Source organism: Chiloscyllium plagiosum, chromosome 6 (assembly GCF_004010195.1).
Source record: "Chiloscyllium plagiosum isolate BGI_BamShark_2017 chromosome 6, ASM401019v2, whole genome shotgun sequence".
Taxonomy (NCBI): domain Eukaryota; kingdom Metazoa; phylum Chordata; class Chondrichthyes; order Orectolobiformes; family Hemiscylliidae; genus Chiloscyllium; species Chiloscyllium plagiosum.
In genome coordinates this window covers 67,634,419-67,656,665 of record NC_057715.1, presented here as the reverse complement: position 1 = coordinate 67,656,665, position 22,247 = coordinate 67,634,419, and positions in this window count along the sequence as shown.

The window sequence follows — 22,247 nt, the reverse complement described above, 5'->3', positions numbered from 1 at the left end:
CAGTTTCCCTACATTGTGGAGAGCTCACATGCTGCTGGTTCAATGGCCTTCCGGCCAGGAGGACCATCTCTACTTTCTCCATTGCAGTACAATATCAAAATGATGCAAAAATGACAGGCAGTTAACCCTGGCTTTCCTCAACATCTTATAGACATCCTCTGCTAACCGAGGATAAAAATCAGCCCACTTTGTGTACACACAAGTGCCCAACATTCTATGACCTTTATTTATAGATCACACTACGTCCAACGTGTCTCATGACTGGAGATATGCTTTTGACATCTACGTTTTGAAATCACCAAGGTCCATGCTACAGGATCCTTCCAGAATCCTATACAAATGATCTGCTGGGTAAACCAATTTGTAGCTAGTTAATTCTCCACTAAGCAAGTGATCAATTGCATGATTGGTCCTAATTCATATTCCAAGGAAATGTCTACAGGAAACCTTTACCACACGGCAAAATTTCCGAGCTTTCAAGATTATAGATGGAACCCAGTTTGCTTCTAAACTGGATTTCCAAACCCAATTCTCATGGACAGGAATCCACTCCATTCATGTGTAGATGGCTTCAGAGCACAATTGTCTTCCTGCACATTAATACCTGTAATCATGTAATTCAATTTATAGATGTCCAAGTACTTTTGAAAGCACTGGGAATAGAGGTCAGGATTACCTTTTACAACTGTAAGATCTCTGTAAGAAACCCTACACAGGAACAGAATACAGATACAAAGAGGCTCCTGCCATCTTATGAGTGACTGTGGAGCACACGCTGAATGTGAAGCAACAATCCTGCTATTGAGTGAAATGCTGATGCAACACTTGAAAAATTACTACCATCTACTGTTTGTTGTGCAATGTTGCCATTCAAAGCAAGATGGGCTTGAAGCTGCAAGATTGAGGCCCCCAATGGGTCAGCAAGGACACGTGCAAAGAACAAGAGCAACATCAATAACAACTGCAGTTTGAACATAAAATCTTCTAAACGAACTGAAGGTGCAAAGACCGTAAATAACACTTGCATGGGTGGTGGTACCCAAGATCAGCCTTCTTTGTGCCTTCATCTATTTTAGACAAAGAGTGATCTCTTTACGTGCAGCAACCTGGCTCTGGGTTGTAGAGTTTTAATTGCTATGTCACTGCTCGGACTGACCTCAGTCCAGGCCCCACACCTCCAGTATTTAACCTTCTGTTATTCTTCACCCCTGCTATCAGTAATGAGTTTGAGTCAAATTTTGAAATGTTACTTGAAGGCCAGAAGGTGCCTCCCTAAAAATAACCTGAAACCTTCATGCAAGTGATGTTATATTTCTCTCCTGGGCCACTAATAGTCAAATGATAAGTAAAAAGGACTGGATGTGCACAATATCTTTGGTAGCAGGAATGTATTTTACTTTCCTAGCTAAATTTTTTTCTCTTGCCTTGACAGAATTCAATTGCGCACTTTGCTCTTGTCATGATTTTTTGTTGGGAATGCTGATGGCAACAAAGCAAAGCTGAGAGGTGAGAAGCATTACAGACCATAAGCCAGGGTTCTGGATATAAGTTTGCTCGCTGAGCTGGAGGTTTGTTTTCAGACATTTTGTCACCACACTGGATAACATAATTAGTGAGCCTCTGGTGAAGCGCTGGTGATATGTCCCACTTTCTATTTATGTGTTTAGGTATCTTTGAGTAGGTGATGTCACTTCCAGTTCTTTTTCTCAGACGATGGTAGATGGGGTCAAAACCGATGTTTTGTTGATAGAGTTCCAGTTGGAATGCCATGCTTCAAGGAATTCTTGTGTGTGTCTCTGTTTGGCTTATCCAAGGATGGATGTGTTGTCCCAGTCAAAGTGGTGTCCTTCTTCGTCTATATGTAAGAATACTAGTGATAGTGGGGTCAGGTATAGTTATCACATTTGCAGATGACAACAAAATTGGAGGTGTAGTGGACAGCGAAGAGGTTACCTTAGATTACAATGGATCTTGATCAGATGGGCCAATGGGCTGAGGAGTGGCAGATGGAGTTTAATTTAGATAAATGTGAGGTGCTACATTTTGGGAAAGCAAATCAATGCAGGACTTATACACTTAATGGTAAGGTCCTAGGGAGTGTTGCTGAACAAAGAGACCTTGGAGTGCAGGTTCATAGCTCCTTGAAAGTGGAATCGCAGGTAGATAGGATAGTGAAGAAGGCGTTTGGTATGCTTTCCTTTATTGGTCAGAGCATTGAGTACAGGATTTGGAAGGTCATGTTGCAGCTTTACAGGACGTTGGTTATGCTACTTTTGGAATATTGCATGCAATTCTGGTCTCCTTCCTATCGGAAGGATGATATAAAATTTGAAAGGGTTCAGCAAAGATTTACAAGGATGTTGAGTGATAGGGAGCTGTATTCCCTGGAACATCGAAGACTGAGGGGTGACCTCATAGAGGTTTATAAAATCATGCAGGGCATGGATAGGATAAATACAGAAAGTCTTTTCCCTGGGATGGGGGAGTCCAGAACTAGAGGGCATAGGTTTAGGGTGACAGGGGCAAGGTATAAAAGGGACCTAAGAGGCAACTTTTTCACGCAGAGGATGGTTTGTGTATGGAATGAGCTGCCAGAGGAAGTGGTGGAGGCTGCTATAATTGCAACATTTAAAAGACATCTGAATGGGTATATGAATAGGAAGGGTTTAGAGGGATATGGGCCAAGTGCTGGTAAATGGGATTAGATTAGGTTGGGATATCTGGTCGGCATGAACGAGTTAGACGGAAGGATCTGTTTCGGTGTTGTACATCTCTATGACTCCATGTCTTTTTATGGCTAGTTGTTGTTCATGTATCCTGGTGGTTAGTTTCTGTCTGTTTGTCTGGTGCAGTGTTTGTTATAGTCCTTAGAAGGTATTTTGTAAATGACATTCTTTTAAGTTCACTGGTTCTTTTAATCACTAACATAAATCAGTGTGTATGTGTGTCTGTCTCTTTCTGTCTGTCTGTCTCTCTGTCTGTCTTAGAAGCTCCACAGTTATTGAAAGACAAAAATGTGATGTGATTACATCCTTTAATTTTCTCTACATTGTTTGATTTGATTTATTATCACATGCCTCTAGGTACAGTGAAAAGCTTTGTTTATGAACAGTACAAGCAGATCATAGTAAGCAAGGACATACAGATCATAGGCTGAAAAAACTTGCACAGAGTAAGACATATAGGTTACACTGCACAGGACGTACTTGAGGCAAGATCAACATTAACAAGACCAGCATTATTTCATCAGTCTAATAACAGTAGGGAAGAAGCTGTTCTTGAATTAGTTGGTATGTGTGTTCAAGCTTCTGTATCTTCTGCCCAACAGAAGGAGTTGTAGGTGAGCATTACTGGGGTGCAATGGGTCTTTGACGATGTTAGCCGGACAATAAGACATGTATCTGGATCCATGGGTGGGAAGTTGGTTTCTGTGATGGGCTGGGCTGTGCACACCACCTTCCATAGTTTCTCACGGTCTTGGGCACAGCAGTTACCGTACCAGGTTGTTACGCATTTGGATGGTATGGTGCAACTTTAAAAGTTGGTGAGGGCACTTTAGGACATGCCAATTTCCTCATCTGCCTGAAGGAGAGGCCATGCTCCACTAGTGCTAAATCCAAACACTTAATTTGGAAAAGGTTTTCACTCTCAGGTGCAATGGATTAGAAAATCTAGCTCAAGCTGTTCTCCTAGGTGCCCTCTTGTGGTGTGGTAGTAGTGTTCCTGCCCTGGACCAGGGAGGCCTGGGTTCAAGTCCCGCTTTCTCCAGAGGTATATAATAACATCTCTGAATAGGTTAAATCAAAAGAAACATGCTGTTTTCCTGAAGGCCCTCTTGCGGAACATTAGTAAAGATCAAATCTGTGCAGAATTAGAATGAGAATGAGTTTAGAAGACTCCCTTAGTTTGGGATAGAAGGTGACCTTATAGAGGATTATAAAATCATGACGGACATGGATAAGGTGAATAGAAAAGATTTTTCCCCTGGAGTAGGGGAGTTCAAACCTTAGCGGCATATTTTTAAGATGAGAGGAGAAAAATTTAAAAGGGACCTGAGGGACAACTTTTTCACACAGAGGGTAGAATGAACTGCCAGAGGAAATGGGAAATGCAGGTATAGTTACAGCATTTAAAATATATTTGGACAGGTACATGAACAGGAAAGATTTAGACGAATATGGGCTAAACACAGGAAATGGGGCTAGTTAAATTTGGGAAACTTGGTCAGCATGGACGAGTTGGACCAATTTCCATGTTATACAACTCCATAATGCACTCAGTGGTTAGCACTGCTGCCTCACAGCACCAGGGACCCGGGTTCAATTCCAGCCTTAGGCAGCTGCCTGTGTAGAGTTCGTACATTCTCCCCATGTCTGTGTGGATTTCCTCCCAGTGCTCCGGTTTCCTCCCACAGTTCAATGATGTATAGGTTAGATGAATTGGCCATGCTAAATTACCCATAGTGTCCAGGGATATGTAGGTTAGGTGTATTAGTCAGGACTAACTATAGAGTAGGGGAATGGGTCTGGGTGGGTTACTCATCAGTGGGTTGGTGTGGACTTGTTGGGCCAAAAGGCCTGTTTCCACACTGTAGGGATTCTAATTCAAATTCTAAAAAAAAAGAAATCCATACAGTGAAAGGCAGTTCTAATGTTGCAAGTTAACAGGTTGGGAAAAGAAAAATAATAGGAATTAACTTGTCAGAACTTAGGGATAGCATTGGATTAATTCTGGGAATGTTCAATATCAATTTAAAGCACGTTTTCTGAGTTGGGCTGTGAATAAGAAGGCAATATTCCATTCTGTGGTTGGAAATATCTTCCTGATGAAGAGCTTATGTTTGAAATGTTGACCTTCCTGATGAAGAGCTTATGCTCAAAACGTCGACTCTCCTGCTCCTCGGATACTGCCTGACCGGCCGTGCTTTTCCAGAACCACATTCTTCAATTCTGATCTCCAGCATCTGCAGTCTTCATTTTCTCCTCCTTGAAAGTATAAATGCCTACAAAAATCTTATTTAGTTAAGGACATCTTACATAATTGATTACATTGAATGGCCAAGTATGGTATGATCACAATGCAACCACATCAAAACAGAAATACTTCAAAAATACATCAATTACATGTATTAAGAGCAGGAGAGATTCCTGGTCATCCATCTATGAAAAGAAGTTGAAGGACTTGCAGCCTCGATGAAGCCCAATGTGGACTCTTTGTGTTAGAAAGACTGTAAAGCTGAACTTTCACTTTTATTTCTTTATTTTTCTAATTTATACCTAAGATTTTGTACCTAGATATCTTTGTATCTAAGATAGCAGCAGAAATTGTGCCTTTGTACACTTTTCACTGCACTCCGGTATCCCTGTACTTGAGTACGTGTGACAATACACCTAATTCTAGTTCTAATCCTAAATCTCTCTTATCACAATCCATACCTGCCAGCTACATCATGCATGTAAAACTATACACTGTGTGTTATTCAAAGTATTGAATAAAGGGATTTTAAATTTGTAAGTGAAGTAACCCTAGTATCCTTTTATGATAAAGGGGGCAAGAAGTTTGTTGTCTGTTGGGATACTAGGTCAGCTCAAAGTCTAATGTTAGCAAATTATGTGACTTTTTCTAAATGCGAATTTGTTAAATAAAAATTGATACAGGGCATTGGATAAAATTCTTTACGTGTTCCAATGAGTGCATTTAAACTATCCTTTAGTAACTAGGTCTGTTATTGTAGGAATGGCGTCTAAGCTGCCTATTAGTAATGTTGATTTCATACTAGGAAATGTCGTCATGGGGGAATAGAGTGTTGCCATCTCCAGGGATGGTATGGAGTTCATTGAAATTGACAATTAGATTAGATTCCCTACAGTATGGAAACAGGCTCTTCGGCCCAACAAGTCCACACCAACTCTCCAAAGACTAATCCACCTAGACCCAATTCCCTCTGACCTAACACTCTGGACAATTTAGCACAGCAATTCACCTAACCTGCACATCTTTGGACAGTGGGAGAAAACCCACGCAGACACAGGGAGAATGTCCAAGCTCCATACAGATAGTCACCCAAGGGTGGAACCAAACCCGGTCCCTGGGTCTGTGAGGCAGCAGTGCTAACCACTGAACCACCGTGCCACCCCAATTGTCCAGTGCTATTTATAGTCCTTCTATAGAAGATATTGTTTCAATTAAAGATACAGTTAAGGAATCAAAAGACTTCTAAGAGTCAAGAGACACTAGAAACTCAAACTGGCAAAAAAATTGTTAATATCAACTGAAAGCAAATTCGATCTGTCTTATTAAATTTGCTTGCAGAGTTTAGTCCCCAGGTGCTAAACCAGAAGATAGCAGCAATGCTCCAGGCTAATGAAAAATAAAGGAAGATAGTGCTTTGAACAAAAATAACTTGTTTAAAACTCATGCTGATACAGTGAAAACATGAATGTAGTGAAGTTTTAGCTGGAAAATAAAATTTCAAAATGAACAAGCCATAGCTCTTTCTCATCTGGAAAGATGAGAAACAGAAACAGAAAGAATCAGTACTTTATCGGAATATTGGATGTAGAATCTTTAAGTATTTTTTAGACAGGGCTAGAATAGATTCTTGATTACCAAGGGAATGAAACATCATTTGGGATATGCAGAAATGTTGCAGGAATCAGATCAGCCATGTCCTTATTGAATGATGGAGCAGGCTTTAAGGGCCAAGTGGACAGCTCTTGACCTTGTTTTGGATGTTCATAACATGAACATAATCTCAACAAAGTTTGTAAAGTGATGTCAGAGAGCTATACTCCTGCATGTAGATGGTTAGTCAGCCACAATGTCTCTTTTACTCAAATTTAGACATTAAAAAATATTTAGCTCTAAAAGAGATTGGAGATCAGAAGGTAAAATATGAACAGAGCGATGAGTTAAAAATAAGACACCCTGATGACAATCTAAAATATGCTTTTAAATAGGATTCAACAGAAATAGTGAATCCAGAGTATAAAAATATTATGAGAAAAAATCTCTGAAGCTGCTATTTACAGCTGGTAGCTTTCAAAAACCTGAGTGTCTATCAGAAGTCAGGAATATTATCCTTGACAGTTTCCCTAACTAAATCAATTGTACCAACCTTTCATGAATCGAAATGTACAGTTTTCTAGTCTTTTCATAATGTTGATTGTCTTTTAATGCCGAGGCCAAAAGGCATTGTGTGACTGTTAATCTTCGTCGGAAAATTTCATTATTGAATAATGTAGTAAGCAAGCTATAATAAGGACAAAAGTGCTTGGTAAACTGAAACATCATTTACCTGACACCTTCTGCCAAAATAGCAATATGTGGCATTGTGGTTTATAGCATATCTTCAAACTTAGTGACCCAGTCATTACATTGAGCAACAAATTAAATGGCGAATGACATATTAATGCCTTGGAAAAGCAAATATGGTTATGTATCATGTAAAATGTGTAGAACTTGTTGTACTGAGAAATGCTTTGAAATGCAATAAGTAATTGACCTTTGGAATGTTTTGCAAGAACTGTTAAGAAGTACAGGAAAAGTCCGTAAGGATCTGTGAACTGAAATCTAAGGAGATTATGACATTAGATTAAGTTGGTCATGTAAAAGAGATTGGAATATGTCCTAATGTGTAGACCACCAGAAAGGTAGAAAGAAAGGTGAGACACTTAAAAACATTAATGGAACCAACAGAAAAGAATCAAAGATTATCAGTCAATGGAACACTGGAAGTATCAATGCTACAGCTACTGAGAAGATGAGGTCTGGAGTCATGAAAAACACAGCTGTACACCTCTACCTATGTTAATACTACATTGTTTAGTTTGTATTGCTTAATAAATCTATCATCATCTATAATCATAGCCTGTACTTGGGTGGTCCTTAATCAGTCATGAGTGAGTTTCAGAACTATGAATCAAACAGAGACAATGTGAACTTTAATCATCTTGAGAAAGGAACTACTAGTAATGAAACCACTTCTCAATGAGAGGGAAGAGTTTAAAAATCATCATAAAAAATATTAACTGTTAAAGCATTTGATTCTTGCAAATTGCATAGTGTTGCTGCCAAGATGGACAATATGATGGCTTAGAGGGGAGAATGTTAATTACACTATAAATATTAAGTTAATTGTTAAAATATGTAGAATGTAGAACTTGTTATATTTTTGATCATCTTTATGAAAACTCACCTCTGGGGGTGGATGTTATAATTGTGAATGTGAGTGGAATCCTCTCTGAACAATATGAGCAATGGTGAGTAAATTGGGGAAAATGACACGAATAGAAAAATAAGGTTCCCAATGTTGAGAAACAAAGTCCATTTTTCCATTCAAAGTTTGAACAATGAAATGAGAATCTCACTGGTGAGCAGCAAGAGACCTATTTGTTTGTATTAACAACTCATTTTTACCTATTCTCACCTCATTTATGTGCAGTTTGCTATTCTCCCACATGAGTGAGAGAAACTAGACGGTGATATTTCTGAAAGGCAAAGTGGGTGGCTGCTAGTTCATCACTTGCTCCTCTGGATCTCCTTTATGGACAGCAGTCACTAACATGGCATGCTCCATGAGCAACAACAGCCTGCATCCCTTGTTTACAGATGATTGCATGTGACAGCAGACTAACCTCATTACAACATTATAGTACATCTCCGACTCACTTAGAATACATTTCTCCATATCATTGAAAGCCTTCATTTTAATGCTGCTACCAGGTCACTTTGCACATAGGGACAGGTACTTATTGCATGCATCAGGACAGAGTGCAAACCAGGACTCTTCACTTGCTTTCTTGGCATTCATTCACTTTTGTATACTTGGTTGCTAACAACATCACTATCTTGACTTTTTTTTTGGGGTTAGTCACCTCACTTAGAACTTACAACCTCACTATACTTCAGTTTTGCTTCTGCATTTTGACACAGACACAAAGCCAAACAGCTTGTAATATTTTCCAGCAATGATCAGTCAAAGGAGTGGATATGTTGTTGTAGGGACCTGTGCAACACTAATCTCACACCTGCCACATATGTCAAAGGGTCATGTGGCAAACACACTACATGTCTCAAAGTCTAATGGAAGTAGTCCTCAGTCATGTAAGGGAAACTTTCACTAATCAGGCTCCCATTACATTGTTCAAGATTAGCATTTGATCTGAGTCCAGGGTCATTGACACAGTCAGCCACTTGGGTTAGTCAGGTTGAGGGGTTTCATATCATTAAAGTCCAGGGAATGGGCTTTGGTCAGTTCTGCAGGTCCAGTGCACCATAGATGCATAGAGTCATAGAAACACATTCAGCACAACCAGTCCACACCCACATGTTCCCAAACTAAAATAATCCCACCTGCCTGCGTTTAGCCCATATCCCTCCAAATCATTCTTTGTCATGTTCTTATCCAAATGTTTCTTAAATATTATAACTGTACTTGCATCCACCACTTCTTCTGGCAGTTCATTCCTCACACGAGCCAAACTCTGTGTAAAAAAACTTACCTTCATGTCCTTTTTAAAACTTTGTCCTCTCACCTTAAAAATGTCCCCCTTACTTTTGAATTTCCTCACCTTAAGGAAAAGACCCTTACTAGTCATCTTATCTATACCCCTCATGACTTTATAAACCACTATACGTCACCCCTCAATCTTCTATACTCCAGAGAAAAAAGGTCCCAGCCTGTCCATAGTGTGGAAATGATACATTTGGCCCAATGAGTCCACACCAAGCCTCAGAAGAGCATTCTACTCAGACACATCCCTCTACCCCATCCCTATAACTCTGCATTTCCCATGGCTAACCAACCTGACCCACATATCCCTGTGTAATTTAGCTTCGCCAATCCATTTAACTTGTATATTTTTGGACTGTGGTAAGAAACTGGAGCACCCAGCAGAAACCCACACAGATACAGGGAGAACATGCAATTGCCACACAGACAGTCAACCGAAGGCGGAATTGAACCCAGTTCTCTGGTGCTGTGAGGCAGCAGTGCTAACTACTGAACCACTGTGGCACCCGTTGGGTAGGGATTGAATCTGCAATTTTTGGTTTATGAGACCAACGCCTTCTCACTTGGCTACTTTTATAACTCAAACCCTCTAGTCCCAGCAACATGCTGATAAATCTTTTCTGAAACCTCTCCAATTTAATAAAATCATTCCTGTAGCAGGGTGACCAGAACTTCACACAGTACTCCAGAAAAGGCCTCACCAACATCCTGTAAAGCCTCAACATGACATTCCAACTCCTATATTCAAGAGCTATAAGCAATAAGGGAAGTGTGTTAAATGCCTTCTTAACCATCCTGTCTACCTGTGATACAAATTTCAAAGAATTATGTACCCGAACCCCTAAGTCTGTCTGTTCTACAACACCACCCAGAGCCCAAGCATTAATTGTATAAGTCCTGCCCTTGTGTATTTTACCAAAATGCAATACCTCACACTTATCCAAATGAAACTTCATCTGCTACTCTTCAACCCATTCACCAATTGATCAAGAAAATCCTTGTAATCTTGGATAAACTTCTTCACTGCCAATTATACCACCAATTTTGATGCCATTCGCAAACTTACTAATCATGCTTCCAATATTTTCACCCCAATCATTTGTATAAATGACAAACAAAAGTGCACCCAGCACCAATCCCTGTGGAACACCACTGATCACAGATCTCAAGTCTGAAAAACAACCTTCCACCAGCATCCTCTGTCTCCTACAATCAGGCCAATTTTGTATCCAATTGATAAGCTCACCTCGAATTCCATGTGATCTAACTTTACTAATTAGTCTACCATGTAGAACCTTGTCAAAGGCTTTACTAAAGGCCATGTAAACAATGTCTACCACTCTGCCTTCATCAATCTAAATCAGGGGATTAGTAAAAAGTCAGTTGGGAAGCTGCATAAGGTCAGTCAAGGGTCTGTCATTCATCTGTCAGGATTGTTATTCCAAGTCATTTGGGCTCCATGGCCTGTCGATACAGTAATAAGACATTATGCTATGTTGGGTGTTAAGGAAAGTTTAGCACTTCCTTAACCATCATTCTAATATGCTATGCCACTAAGATGGGTAGCTTCTGTAGCTCAATAGTTGCAGTTACTATGATCGTTGATTAAGCCAATGATGATGTAAAATAGCAATACACTTATAAATGTGAAGATCTATTTCCAATGAAATGTCACCCATGCTATCTTTGTGGCCTCAGAGACTTTTCTTCTTTGTTTCTCTCTGACATGTGCTGTGAAGGGCTAGTCATGCTGGCAGTGATTGACCTGACTACACATGGGCTTTAAATATCGTGTTGGTGTTGGAAATCCCACAAGGTCCCATGGATGGCAAATACATCTGCCACTGGTGAGTGCAAGATACCAGTGCCATGGGCATGGTGCAAACACATAGAGACGAACATGGAGAATTGCAATAACTCCCTAGAGCCCATGGAGAGAACTCCTCCATGAAACTCCTCAAAATTGATACTTTCCAATTTTTGATAGAAGTCAGTCCAGATATCTTGACATGTTATTCTTTTATCTATTAAATTAAAATTTCATCTTAATTGAATTTTTTTAAAGATAGTATTCTCTTTGGGAACTGTAGCAAATCATTGACTGTCTCTGCTTCCATGACCACTGTGGGTTGCGTTAGAGGTCATTTTCATTTAGTATGTAACGGAGTTCTATGCCCAACTGAATCTCTCACCCACAATCTTATATTTGTGTCCAATATTTCTTGTAGAATCAGGTAATGAGGATAGTTTTTCATCTAAGCCTGTTATAATATCATATGCCTCTATCAAATCTCTCCTCAATTTCCTTTGTTCTAAGAAGAATAACCACAGCTCCTCCAACTTAATGGTGTCATAAACATCCCCTACCCCAGTAACTATTCGGTAATTCTTCACTGAACCCTAGTTACAACCTAACTAGAACATCATAGCCATCCAGCATAACCTCCCTGCTTTTGTACTTAATGTTTCTATTTCCAAGCCCAAGATCTCAAATGGTTTGCTAACCATACTCTCAATATGTTCTAACACATAAGGTTTCTAAGATCTATGCATGATCCCCCAGGTCACTCTTTCTCTTCAAACTCATTAGAACTGTGCCTTCAAGTCTACAATACCTCTCCTTAAGGTACCATCTCACACTTCGCCGGACTAAATTCCACCTTCTATTCGTCTCCTCAGTCTGCTAAACTATGTCCTACTTCACTTAACTTAAATCAGCCTCCTTCTTGGCCATTCTTTCAAGCTTGCAATTGTTGGAAAATGTTGAAATGTTACCATATTCTAATATTCAATTCATTTACACATGCATCAAAAGAAGGCCCTATCACTGACCCTTAGGGACTATCATTGCCTGCAATCCTCAATTCTGTGAAACAACCATTTATCATGACACATTGTTTTTCTCTGAAGCCTTTTTTTTATCCAAGCTGACACTGGCCCTTTTATTCTGTAAGCCATGAATTTGTAAACCTGCCTTATATGGGGTACTTTGTCAAACACTTAAAGTACAATCTGTCTTTCACAAATCTGTGCTAGTTTCCTTAATTAAATAAAACCTCACTAAAGGCCTAGGAATTTTTCCCATTGTTTTAAACATTTTACCCACTAGTGATTAAAGCTAATTGCCCTGTAATTCTGAGAACTGCCCTTTTTTGAATTAAAGTGCCATATTCATCACTTTCCAATCCTTTGGTTCCTCGCCTATATCGGGGAATTTAGGAAGATCATGGCAAGACCTTCCATTATCTCCACACACACTTCCTTTGGCATTCTGAGATGTAAGCCCACTGGCAGCCTTTCCCGTACCTCCTACTTCAATTTCCACCTCATCTATTATCATCTCTACTTTAACAATATTTTGTCAGTTTCTTCTTCCTTAGCAAATGCTGATACAACATATATCACCCTCTTTATCCATATTAACATCTGTTAGTATCCACTTCACATTATATGCCAGTCAAAGGTTTTCATGTTTAGTTTTTTGTTATCTGACATTCTGTTCTTATGTTCTTGCATTGTTAGTCTTAATTTAATTCCCCTTTCAACTTACTGTATTTGACACAGTTCTCAATTGAAGAATTCATTAGATGGGCAAAATAAATCTTTTATTTTGAATTTTGTCATAATCGCTATCTCGTTCATCACCCAGGAAGTCAGGTTCTAGTTCCACTAACTTTGACTTTGCTGAAAAGCACCTAGCCTGTCTCTGACATATTGCTAGCTTAAGGAACACCGATTGCACTATTGATGCTTTCTCTGTCAGTTTTCAGATCTATTTTACCCTCTGCATCACACTGGAATTAGCCTTCTTCCAATATAAACATTCTACTTTATATTATTCCTTGATCTTCTGCATTACTAGCCTAAACCTCATGATATGATAATCTTTTTTAGCTGTATGTTCTGCCACAGACACTTGTTAAACTTGATCTAGCTCATTCCCCAACACCAATCCAGCAATGCATCTATTCTAGTTGGACCAAGAATAAGCTGATTAAAGAAGTTCTCCTGAATATATTTCAAAAATTCCTCACCTCCTTGCCCTTTGCTTTAACTTCAATCGTTGTATAGCTCTTGCATATTTCTGCAATTTACTTGCAGATTTGCTTCTCTATCTCTCTCATTATTTAGAAGTGTATAGAATACCCCCGGCATCATGGTCAAACCAAATGGATTCTATCCTTACACCATTATGGATGTCATTGCTGTCCAATTTTACAATGTCTTCCTCATCTTGCCATCGCATCTCGTTTTCACCTTACCTATCTTATATCACAACATCACATTTTGAATTGACTATTTATTTGTGCAACTCACCACATGTGGTGCATTTGTAAGTCTGTCTTCCTATTTCTCACAGTTCTTCTATCTAAAATCAAATGACTCCTTTCTCTAGTGTTGTCACTCTAGAGACCTTATTACTCTTTTCTACGCAAAGGGTCAAATCTTCCATCCGAGAACACTGATCCCAATTCTGTAGGGATGCATCCCATTCCTTTTGCATCATAGAATTCCTTTATTGTGGAAACAGGCCATTCAGTCCAGTGAGCCCACAACAACCCTCTGAAAAGCATCCCATCCAGAGCCACCACCCCCCAGCCCCCACCCAATCCTTGTACCCCTGCATTTCCCATGGCAAATTCACGTAGCCTACACATCCCTGTACAGAATGGACAATTTAACATGGCTAATCCACCTAACCTGCACATCTTTGGACTGGTGAAGGAAACCCACACAGACATGGGGAGAATATGCAAACTCCACACAGACAGTTGTTTGAGGGTGGAATCAAACCAGGATGCCTATCACTGTAAGGCAGCAGTGCTAACCACTGAGCCAAGGTGCCTCTGGTCCTAGAAATAGTTGAATTGAATTTATTGAATTGAATTGAATTTACTGTCACTTCGATGGTCATTAAGTGCTTTGAAAGGCTGGTTGTGGCATTAATCAACTTCAGCATCCCCACTACTCTTGACTCACTCCAGTTTGCCTATTGGACCAACAGGTCCACATCAGATGCCATATCAGCTGTCCTTCACTCCTCCCTAGAACATCTTGACACCAAAAACAGCTACGTAAGAATCCTACTCATTGACTACAGCCTTCAATACTATTATCCCCTCTAGACTGAATACTAAACTAAGTGGTCTCGGACTAAACCCCATTCTCTGCAACTGAATCCTCAGTTTCCTGACCCACTGTCAGTGAAGATGGGGACAATATTTCATCCTCACTAACACTCAACACTGGAGCACCCCTGGGGTGCATAATCAGTCCCCTACTGTACTCACTGTATACCCATGACTGCGTTGCCAAATACCAGACTAATGCCATTTACAAGTTTGCTGATGACACTACATAGTTGGTCGAATCTCAGATGGTGATGATACAGCCTACACACGAGAGGTGGAATACCTGGAAGAATGGTGAACTGAGAACAATCTAGCTCTCAATGCCTGCAAAACCAAGGAACTCATCATTGAATTTTGGCGGGATGTTACTCATGCCCCCTGACACGTCAACAGCACAGAGGTGGAACAAATGGAGAGAGTCAAGCACATGGGAGTGGTTATCCACAACAATCTTTGTTGGATTCTTCATGTGAACATGAAGGCTCAACAATATCTCTTCTTCCTCAGGCAGCTGGGGAAATTTAGCATGATGACAAATACCCTTGCCAATTGTCTGGATGTGTCACTACCTGGTATGGCAACTGTACCATTCAAGATCAGAGACGATTACAGAGAGTGGTGAACTCGGCCCGGACTATCACAAAGGCCAACCTCTCATCTATAGAATCCATCTACGAGGCCCACTGTCAAGGAAAGGCTGCCAACATTCTCAAAGATCCATCCCACCCTGGCAATGCTTTTCTATAACCTTACCATCGGGGAGAAGGTACTGAAACCTGAACACACACACACACCAGCTGATTTTGTAACATTTTCTATCCGACTGTTGTTAGAATACTGAATGGACTCACAAATTTTTAACATTTGCCTGTACCTGTGTTTTTGTTTTTGCTGCTGTTTACCTATTATTTACTTATCTATGCTATTTAACTCTGTGATCTGCCTGATTTGCTCGCAAGACAAAGCTTTTCACTGTGCCTCGGTACACGTGTTCCAGTACCTTATGAATTTGAGTCACTGCCTTCCTCATTTTACATTTATCCAGGTCTTGATACTCCCTCCTTATTGTAATGTAAAGGATTAATGTTAAATATATAAACAGACAGTCTATATTAGTGAAGATTACATGACAACAGAATCTACTGTGAAGTGGTTCTATATGATGCTTCAGCCTTTGTCCTATATATACATAAAAGAAACCGGTCAATAAAATGAATGTTTACCAACAGCTTAGCCATGTAAAGATTCCATGAACCCTAACCAAGAACAAGACACAAGCTAAGATGCACAGCAATGATAACAGATAGTGAAAGTGATAAAATCAGTAGGAAAATCACTTGTTTGAATATACCAGCAAGAAAAATGTCAGAATGGAAAATCCACTAATTGTAAAAAGCAACATGCAAATAGACTGCAAGGAAAGCACAGCTCGGCAAACAATAACAAAATTTGTAGAATTGGCCAGTGATCAGAAGAGAACAGCAGGAAACCATAAAACCATAAGATTCATGAGCAGAATTAGGCCATTCCGCTCATTGAGTCTGCTCCATCGTTCAATCATGGCTGATATGTTTCTCAACTCCATTCTCCTGCCTTTGCTGCATTACCCATGATCCCTTTACTAATCAAGAATCTATCTCAGTCTTAAATACTCACAATGACTTGATCTCCACAGCTCTCTGTGGAAATGAGTTCTACAGATTAACCACCCTCTGACTGAAGAAATTTCTCATCTCAGTTCTAAAGGTTCGGCCCTTCACTCTGAGGCTATGCCCTTGGGTTCTAGTCTCTCCTACTAGTGAAAACATCTTCTACATGTCCACTGTACTGAGGCCTCTCAGTATTCTGTAAGTTTCAATGAAACTCCCACCCCAATCCTTCCAAACTCTATCGAATACAGCCTCAGAGTCATCAACTGCTCCTCATATGACAAGCCTTTCATCTCCAAGATCATTCTTGTTTACCTCCTGTGGAACCCTCCAAGGCCAGCACATCCTTCCTTAGATATAGAAAACTGATCACAATATTCCAGATGCAGTCTGACCAGAGTCTTATACAATGTCAGCAGTACATCTCTGGTCTTGTATTCTAACCCTCTTAAAACGAATGATAACATTACATTTGCCATCCTAACTGCCAAGTGAACCTACACATTAGCCTTCAGAGAATCCTAACTTGTACTCCCAACTCCCTTTGTGCTTCAAATTTCCAAAACCTTTCCCCATTTTGAAAATATTCTATGCCTCTATTCTTCCTACCAAAACCTCACCTCACACTTTCCCACATTCCCCATATTTTCCTATCTTTCACTTCTTTGCCTGATCTCCTAGCATGTCCAAGTCCTTCTGCAGTATCCATAGTTCCTCAATATTACCTGTCCTATCAGCTATCTTTGTGCCATCTATAAGTTTAGTAACAATGCCCTCAGTGCCTTCATCCAGATCATTCACGTATAATATGAATAGTTGTGGTCCCATCACAGACCACCTGTGGAACTCCAATAGTTACTGTCTGCCCTCCTGTAAAAGGCTCCTTTATCATTATTCTCTGCCCTTTGCCAGTCAGCCAATCCTCTATCCATGCCAGTACCTTGCCCCTAACACCACAGTCTTCTGTGCAGTACCTCCTCCAAGGCCTTCTGGAAGGTCAACCAGATCATGTTCACTGGCTCTCCTTTGTCTAACTTGTTGGTTACCTCTTCAAAGATTTCTAATTGATCTCCCCTTGATGATGCCACATTGACTCAGCCCCATTTTACCATGTAGAAGATGTAAAATGAAGAGAAGCGTTTGGAAAAACCATGCTCTGATAAAAGTGTTTCAAACATGTCAAAGGCTTGAATAAAGCTGAAAGATGAATGAACTGACATTGTACAGTTGCGAGGTACAGAACCATTGGCACTATCAGAAAAACTTAAGAAGGAACAAGCCAGTAATGTTCAATATGCTAATGACATATTGGTTAGACAGAGGTTTTATTAAGAAATGGTATTTGATACAAATTTCAATTTTAGGAGCAACATTATTATAGAAAGGTCTAAGTTCAATGACTACTCAATGAATGTAGATTCCTTTATGAACAGTTTTATTGATTAGCTGAGAAATAGGAATACACAGCCACAGAAGACAAATTAATTAGAATTACATTGTTGTAAGAATCTTGGAGGAGATTTATCAGATTTTCTGTTTTCAAGGGAGGATTTAAAACTATCAATGACTAAGCACTGAACAAGGTAAGCAGAAATCAGAAAGCAAAACTGCACATTTATTCAAGGTGACAGGGAGACTTTGTGGAGTAAAATGATTGACACCATGCAGTTTGGAGAGCACTGAATAGAAGCATACCTGCACAGAAACAAGGAAGGTGCAAAGAGGACATGAATGCCACCAGTGGTCAGAGTTTACACTGTCACAGAAAAAGGCTGTATTGGCATGAAAACTGGTCTGCCCAAAATGCAGACTGTCAATCCTAAAAGAGGAGGGGACATTTTAAAGCCGTATCCCAGAGCAAAAAGCCCTCAGCTGAGAAATTAAACAAAGAAATTTTTTTAAGCCAATGGCACTCACAAAATTGAATGCATAAAAGATGATAAAGTGCCATTCCTGGGAAAACAATACAAAATTCAATAAAAACTATTGGACTGCAAAAATTTTAGTCAATGAACAAAAAACAAACTTCAAATTGGATACAGGAAGGGGTGTTTCAACTCTTTCATATGTAAAACCATGGCTAAAGCAAAACTTCTTTTAACCATCAACTGCTCAACTCCATGGACCAGGAATTTATTGTCAAAGGACTGTTGATGATGACTTTTCAGTACAATAGATGAAAAATTGCAAAAACCTTGTATGTGATTCTAACTAAGATTGTTTATTATTTAGTTAAACAGACCCTACCCATCCACAACTCATCTATAATGTAGAGGTATTCAGAAGCCTGGACAAATTGAAAGAATTCAAAACAGAATTTCCAAAATTATTAGTCTTAGGAAACTGAAGCTACATTGTAAGATTTTTAAAAAAGTGTTTTAACACCTCAAAGAAGTTCCACACCCATGTCTGCTGAAGATAAAGCAAGAATTTGAGTCAATGTTACACAAAGGAATTATCTCATTCTAACAAATTCTGCATGTTGATGCTCAGGTATAGTTCTGTGCCAAAACCAATGGGGTAATTGCAAATCAACGTTGATCTCACACATTTAAACAAAGCCGTGGAATGGGAGATTTATAAATGGCATTGTAGATAAGACTCAGGCAAAGTGAGCAAAAAGCTTTTTTTGTTTTACTAAAATAGATGCGAATAATGGATTCTGGTAACTAGCTTTGGACAAGGAATTCAAACAACTGACAACATTCATCATGCTGTTTAGGAAGCATTGTTTGAATTAATTACTTTTTAATATTGCATCAGCACAAAAACTTTTTCAGAATACACTGTTACGCTATTGAGTATTCTAGATAGGTTAGAGCAACTAATCTGCCACATGGATTATGCCCTATTCCATGGTTCCACTTCAGTGGAGCTAGATTTCAGAGCAATGATAGCATTGTAACGCTTAGGAGAAGTAGGATTTTCCCTGAATAACAAATGTGAGTTCCCATAATCGGCCATTAAATTTCTAGGACACGCCATGCTTGTGTCAGACATCAGTAATAATCCTCAAAACACAGAGCAATCAAGGAATTTCCACCATCTTGCAATGCTACGGGGCTTCAGTGATTTATGGGGATTGTGAATCAAGTAGAAAAATTCTTACCCAATTTTGAGTATATGCATGAATCACTATGATAATTGCTCAGGCAAGACTAAACATAGTACAGGTGGTAAAACCAACATTTGGTTTGAAAGTTTAAAAGAGATATTAATTTCATTAGATATATTGGCTCATTGTGATTCAAAAATACCTAAGCTACTTGTTACAGCTGTATCATTGACTGAACTAGGAGCCACACCTCTTTCGGAATCAGAGGAATGGTGAATGTAAACCAGTGTATTAGGCATGTTGGACTTTGGTTGAAACAGCAAAGTTACATGATAATTGAAAAGGAAGCATTCACTGTTACTTAAGCTTGTGAAAAATTTGTGAATATATTTTATGCTTGTATTCGCAATTGAAACAGACCAGAAATCATAATTACTTCACTGAATGCTAAGCAATTAGCAAAGATGCCAACAAGAATACAAAGCTTTCATTCGAAATTGATGAGACTTGAAGCTATACAACTGAGTGTGTCCAAGGTATAAAACAAACTACAGCAGGCACATTGTGATGTACTGCATTCTGTGGAAATGCTTAAATAAGAGAATGTAAATGTTGTCAAAAATGTGGATTTCTACATTTCATTGACCACAAAATATATACCGGCAACAATGCAGCTGTTAAGTAAAATTTGAAAAGCATAAAAATCAGATGAAGAATATACTTAAATCCATGAATGTTTTACCAAGGGATGGCCAGAATTTGCTCCACATAATCCTGGTATGAGGCAACACTTCAAGCAATGAAGTTATCTCAGCATTGTGGAAGAGTTGCTGATATATGATGAGAGATTGCTCATATCTCGATTTTGCAGACTTAATATGCTTCAGAGGCTATGCTGGGTTCACTTGGGTGTTACAAAGTCTTGGGTGTTATAAATGCCAGACTATGAAATGCTGTTCAGTGATCACAAAACTATTAGAAAAAAAATTGTTTTCACTTGGACTTCACGTGTACAAATCATTGTCAAGAGTCACTGATGCTGCTTTGTTATCTAGAGAGAAGGATAGAGAAAAGCCAAGTCACTGTCACACCAGAGGGGATGCAAAGGAAATCCACAAGGATGTTGCCTTTGAGGAAATGCTTTAGTTGTGAGGAAAGGCTAGATAAACTCTGGTTGTTTTCTTTGGTGCAGAGATGGTTCGGGGGGAATCTGGTTGAGTTGTATAAGATTATAAAGGGCATGGATAAGAAAGATATAAAGCAACTGATCCCTGTAGTATAAGGATCAGTAATAGGGAGCATACTTTTAATGTAATAGACAGGAGGTTTAGAAGGGATTTGAGGGAAATCACTTTCGTCCAGAGGGTTTTTAGGATCTGGAATGCACTGCCTGAGATGATATTTAAGGCAGGTAACCTCACAACCTTTTAAAAAGTACTAGGATGAGCACTTGAAGAGTCATAACATTCAAGGCTATGGTCCTAATGTTGGAAAGTGAGACTGATGTAGATTTAGTGTAGTTTCAGTGGTACAGACTCAATGGGCCAAAGGGCTTTTTCTAGACTATACGATTCTACGATTCTATTATTTTGAAAACACATTCCATCTGCAATTTTATCTTATAGAGACTGAAAGTGGAATAATGAGAAGAATACGTTTTACAGAAGAAATCCTTCAATTGATTAGACCAGCTATTCAGAAGATGTGGAAGATGACCTGAATAATGAGCTGGTATAATTGGATGATTCAGCTACTACTTAAAAGGTTGAGAGGAAACATGGAGAGCTCAAAATCTTGACCTACTCTGAGAGAGCAGAGAACAAGATCAACTTGATTGATAAGACCACCACAATGGTTGTCTCTGCTAACCATAGACGATGTCAGGGAATAGGAAGGAAATGTAAAATAATGTATACAATGCACTAAACAGAATGAAGGGAGATGTAATATCAAGGTTTAATGCTGGATATAGAGATAGACTCTACATCAGAGCTGCAAGATCACATGACCATAGAGTACTGTGACACATTGTGATGTACTGCTGTGATACATTTCAATGTGAAGGGTGGTGCTAAACCTTTCTCTGCAAATAGTTAGAAGACAATGTTCAATAAAAGGAGAAGTTTACTAACAGTGTGGCCTCCCACAGTCTCTATCAGACCTAACCAAGGGCACCTCACTAGCATTTGACACTGAGATTAACTCAGATATAGTACATTCAAGGTGTGATTTTATAACTTCCTTCCTACTTCCTGAATCTCTGACCATATGTCATCAATACATGCCCCTTCCATATTATCACCACCAATGTGTAGCACAACATCTGGTTCATTCCCTGTTTCTGCACTCTCTGTGAAATCCTTTGCTCTGGCTTCAGGAAGGCATGGCACCTTGCAGAATTCCCAAAGGTGGTTACAAGAATGACAACTAACCCCCTGATTATGACATCTCTCTTAATAACCAGGGGTGGAATCTTTCCAGGTCCTGAACAATGTTGACCAAAGCAAGACATTTGGGAAAACTGAATGAGATGTTAAACAAGGTCCTTCTCGATACCAAGACTGAAAAGTAGCAGTTTCCAAAAAGTCCTGGACATCAAGATGAGATTCTCATGAGTGAACAAGAAGATGCCTACTAATGGGAATTATTATTCATTATCACCCTCATTAGTCCTTAATCATGTGCCATAGAGAGGCTGAACAGTGACAAATAGAAATTAATCCAGTGTGGGGTGATGTATTTTGGGAGGACTAACAAGTAAAGGGAGCACATGTTGAATGGTAGGAGCCAAGGAATTAAGGAAGATCAGAGGGATTTTGGTGTAGACCCTTGGTGCCAGCAGGACAGGTAGATAAAGTGCAGCAGGTCAGGCAGCATCCAAGGAGCAGGAGAATCGA